The 5,557-nt window shown below is 32.1% G+C and overlaps 1 non-coding gene across 1 annotated transcript; it reads right to left on the minus strand.

Moving 5' to 3' along the window:
- Positions 1-1,812: 1,812 nt before the first annotated feature.
- Positions 1,813-1,918, minus strand: LOC116089544. The gene has a single exon (XR_004118347.1). It is a non-coding gene; the product is annotated as a U6 spliceosomal RNA (small nuclear RNA).
- Between the last annotated feature and the right edge of the window lie 3,639 nt (positions 1,919-5,557).

A 5,557-nucleotide genomic window follows, 5' to 3' on the forward strand; every position in this document is an offset into this window, starting at 1 on the left:
CAATTATCCCAGTTGGTATATTTACCCATGGAGGAAGAGAGACCGCGGGCCGGTCCCCTTCATACAGAGTGAGTTCCAGGACAGCCAGGGCTATACAGAGAAACCCTATTTTGAAAAACCAAAAGCAAAAAAACAAAAAAACAAAACCCTTAATTTCATTTCTTTTTTGTAATTTCAAAAAAAATTCACTAAAGATATTCTGATAGATTTTTGTGCTAACTGTTTAATGTTTTATTTTACTTTTTTCAAAAACTGATGCAATCTCTTCTGAGCATGTCCCCTTCCACACTGTTCAATACTTTAAATAGCTATTTCTGTAGAGCTACATCTTACTCATCAAGAATTGCCATGTTTTTTATTTTATAAATATTAAAAATAGATTCTACTTTTCAATTTACATTTACCACTGAACCATAAAATGTTAGAGTGTTGTTTAATAACCAGACAACTGACAGCTTTTTCTAGTTCCTTTCATGATTAAAATGTAGCATAATTCCATTGTGGAGTGAAGACACTGAATAAATGTCTCCATTTCCTTATTTACTGAAAACTCTTTATAGCCCATCATATAAAAATTTAATTTGTGTTTTACAAATACATGAAAAGATTGTGTATCAATTAATTGCATTGTTCTGTAGCTACCAGTTAGTGCAAATATAGTCATATAATTATATGATTTATAATCATTGAAATATTAAATTCAATTATGAAAAATGTTAACAGCCATTACATTTATCCAATTGAAGAACATTGACCTATACATGGTATTCATACTAACTGTGGCATTATATATTGCATGCATTCATTAAAGTTCTATATAATTAGCATATTCTGCAATAAGACCTTGCTATTCAATAATTGTATTGAGGAATTTGTACATGGTTCAATAGTAGAAAGCTTTTCTAATGTGCACAATACTGTGATTTCAATCATTAACTTTTACTGGTTTGAGTGTGGAACTGGCTAATGATGAAGATTGGTTCAGCCATCTTCTAATGTTTATTGCTGTAGTATGGTGTGTGTGTGTGTGTGTGTGTGTGTGTGTGTGTGTGTGTGTGTATGTGTATGTGTGTGTGTGTGTGTGTGTGTGTGTGTGTAATATCAATATATAGTCCTGGATATTAAACTCAGAATGTCCAAGGACAAGCATGGTGACCAGAATATGTATTTTGCTAAACAATTTCACCAGTCTATAATTTCCTTTATACATGAAAACTACAAAAGTTAAATTCATAGAGGCAGAATATATAAATGTAATCCAAGATTGTAGTGGGTATGGAATATCAGGGAAATGATATGTTAGTCAAAGGGTACCAAACTTTGGTTAGATAAGAGGAATGCATTTGAAGAATTTGCTGTGCAACATAGTGGCTACAGTTAATAATAATACTTTACACTCTTGGTGTAAACTTATTAAGATAGAGTTTAATCTTGGTCACCATACCCCAAAAATAATATGTATGAGGTAAATCTGGAAAAGTGGCATGTCTACAAGTATATAAGAGCAGGGCTATAGTTATATTTTCTTAGGACAAACACTTCAAATCTAACAAATGCTGTTATTAGTTCAAGAAAGTAGAAAAATGATCATTTTGAGGAGATTTGAGCAGAAGAGAACCATGGTTTAAGAAGGCATTTTATATACATATACACATATATATGGCATTTTATATATAAGGCATTTTATATATGTGTATATATATACATATATATACACACACATATATGTATATATATATATAACCTTATATATACATATATATATATATATATATATATATATATATATATATATATATATATATATATATAACCTAACCCTAGCCCCCCATATATTTTATGTCTCATCCTTTCACAAGGGCCATGCTAATCTTCTCTGTATGATTAAAATTTTAGTATATGGTCTACTGAAGCAAACACATTAATACATACAAACATATAAATATGTAGTAACAATGGCTAAGTTTGTTCAGTGTTGCCTACATATTTATATTTCTAGAGATAAGTATTTGGTATTGGATGACCAGTAGGATTGGGGTCATCCCTGGGCAAGACTAATTCCATGCTTTTATTATTTGTTAACTGCCTGTTATTCTCTACTAAAGAGTGAGGCCATGTAAACTTTTTCATCTATCCATATGTTAGTTGTTATTGGAATTATTGAAGTCTTGTTTAAGCAGTCATGTGAGATTCCCTGTTATAACTAGAAAGCACAAACTTACACCAAACTTCCTGGTCTTCTGGCTCTTACAATCTTTCTGACTCATCCTCCATGATGTTCCCTAAACCTTAAGTGTAGAAGCTTCAATATACTATCAATTGGTGATAGCATTCCACAGACATTCTGATAGTTTGTATTTCTGTAATGCATTCACCTGTTCTAAAAATGAGCTTCTTTGAGGATGGGTGAGGATTAGAGGACTAGAATTGCAATGAGGTTAGAAATTTTAGTGTTTTCTGATGGTAACAGTAAGAGATTTCTCTCTAAGGTTAATAAGATCACCATTCTTGGTTAATTGACTCAATTTACAGTACTAGACATGAAGTCCTTCCTGTTGATCAGGCTTATGTCCAATAGACAGCTGATGGCTCCCACCAAGATTTATGTATCACTATTACTCCCTTGAGGACATCTTGCCATGCTCATCATTAATTATTCAAGTATTTTACAGCTAAAAATTATAAAATCAACTTGAAATCTTGCAAGTGACCCTTGAACATAAAGACAGAGTAGAAGGCAGAAGCTGAGGAGTACTGAGAAAAAACAAATTAGGGATATTATTTAGAGTAACAAATTTGCACTTCCTACTAAAGGGCAACTTATACTTCGATGATATATTGTATTTCTGATAGAGGTACATAACACTAATTAGGGACAAAATTGCAATATATGGTAGTGTCTGCATGCATTACCTTTATTAAGACATCACCTTCACCCAAGGAACTGAAGGGTTTGCAGCTGAACTACCTAGTACCCTCAGAGCTCCCAGGGACTAAACCACCAACCAAAGAGTACACATGGTGGGACTCATGGCTCCTGCAGCATACATAGCAGAGGATGGCCAAGTCAGTCATCAATGGGAGGGGAGGCCCTTGGTCCTGTGAAGGTTCTCTTTCTCAGCAGAGGGGAATGCCAGGGCCAGGAAGCAGGAAAGGATGGATTGGTAAGCAGGGGGAGTGGGAGGGAACAGGTTTTGGTTGTTGTTGTTGTTGTTGTTTATTTTTATTTTATTTTTTTCAGAGGGGAAACTAGGAAAAGAAATATCATATGACATATAAATAAAGAAAATAACTCATAAAACATAAAAAATATAAATGGAGTACAAAGCAAAAAATAGATATCACCTTCTTTCATTTTTTAATTTCTTACTCTTATATAAATATGTATGAAGACATTATAAGATTAAAAGTCCATAGGATTATTATTTTTCTCATAGGATTACCATAAAGAACTAAGTAAATGCTCAAATATTTACAATTAAAAATCAAAATTAAATTTCAAATTATTTTCAGAATAAAAAAGAAAATATTGACAAAGTCTAAGAACCCTATCCAGACCATGCAGTATCTTTAAATGTACTTTCAATTCCATTCCTTTTCCATGTTTCAAAGTGTCACCTTATACACTAGAGTTTTAATTGAAAGTGATCAATGGATTTTAGGGCCCCTTCTTATCCAAGTTATGAATGGATTAATAAACCAAAACAAAAATAAATGAGCTAAATATTGCCTTTTTATATTACAAAAGATTGGCTGATGTTGCTTTTAATTGAAGAAATTAGACATACATCTGCTAGTCACAGGAAAGAGAAAGATCAGCTTCCTCTGAAGTGTAGGATCATTTGATTTATAGCAGGAGAAGGCATCCTTATTTTAACTTATTTCATCATACTTTTTTAACTTATTTTATCATGTTAAAAATTCTACAAGTGCTTAAGGCTTCTAGCTAAATCTAGCCACACTGCACAATTCAGACAAGTGGTTATGTTCAGAAGTTGAACTTTGAGCACTGTTTACAACTGTAGAAGCCATGTGTTCCAACTGCTCTAAGGCTCATCTTCTGCCTCTTCTTTTTTCTGTGTGAATTCACTTCCTGATAACTCACCAGATATTTGAAAATAATATATCACATTCCAATTTCTGCTTTAGTCTTACATGTTTTTAAGAGATTGAGGTATTAGATGAAAAATATAGAAACAGGTAGAAACAAGTTATCTCCTTTACTGTCAGCAAGGATCATTTTGAACATTAAACTGAAGAAAAGAAACAAAATTTGGGTTTTGTGTAGTGAAATCCCAGATGAGGTCAGCATATTTGCATGAGGACCCGATGAACCCAAGTGGCAGGGAAGAGCAGCTTCTAACACATATCTGAGAAAGCAAGAGTGATGTGTTCTGTGGCTGGTGTATGATCAAGAACTGAGAAATACTGAACTGGCAATATGTTAAACTTCTGGTCAAATGTACAGATCAAACCATTCCAAGAGAAGATGAAAGGAATGAGAAATGAGAAGCCATAAATTTCTAGAAATTATTCTTATAAAAAAGTCAAAATTAAGTCAGTTTTCACTGACCATAGAAATCCTCTATACTAAATTTTTTATATATATTGGCATGTATTGTTTCATTACCTTCAAAAAATATTTTCCAAAGCAACCACCATGAACTCAATTTTTGGTACTTTTGAGTCTTTCCCCAAGGATGATCTGAGACACTCCTAATCTGCTCCATTGGCATGTGCTCCCACATTGTATGAATTCGTAGATTCCAACATTGCTTCGATCATTATTTTTTCATTTTGCCTCATTGTTTTATTTATATATGTGTGTATATATGTTTATATGTGTATATATACATATATATATTTACATATACATATATATAATTTGTGTATGTGGGTGTATCTGTGTGCATCGACACTTGTCCTATAAACTGTGTAAATGTGACTGAACAGAAGAGCTCGTTCTTTCACTCTGTGGGTCCTAGGAATCACTCTGAGATGGCAGTAAGCACCATCTTTCTGGCTAAATTATCTACATTTGATGTATTTTCTTCTCATCTTTCTTTAATGTATAAGCTGAATAATGGTGTGGATAAATTTAAGTATTTCAAGAATAATTTTAATACCTTATTTTAAAGTTAAATTTTTTCTGAATAAAGTTGGCGATTACATGAAACATTAATCTCCCTCATTTATAGGTGCTATTCTCCCAGAACATTGCCTTGAGCCCAAAGATATCATATAACATGTTATTGCTATGCAAACTTATCATTAAAAGTCAAGGAGCTGAAATATATACATCACATAGAAATTCAAATAATCCTTTAAAACTGAACATGTTGAACTTACATGTCAATGTGCTTGCATATATATAATTATATGTACATATAGACACAAATAGTTATGTGTACATATATGTACATATATTCATATATATTATATATAGTTAATTATTAATTTTCAAAACAATGAAATTTAAACATTCCAAATCATGAAACATTTTCCTCTGTTTTTAAACCAGACCTTCAACATTCTGTATCAATAACCTTAAAGATGT

The sequence above is a fragment of the Mastomys coucha genome, unplaced genomic scaffold (genome assembly GCF_008632895.1).
Source record: "Mastomys coucha isolate ucsf_1 unplaced genomic scaffold, UCSF_Mcou_1 pScaffold14, whole genome shotgun sequence".
Classification (NCBI taxonomy): domain Eukaryota; kingdom Metazoa; phylum Chordata; class Mammalia; order Rodentia; family Muridae; genus Mastomys; species Mastomys coucha.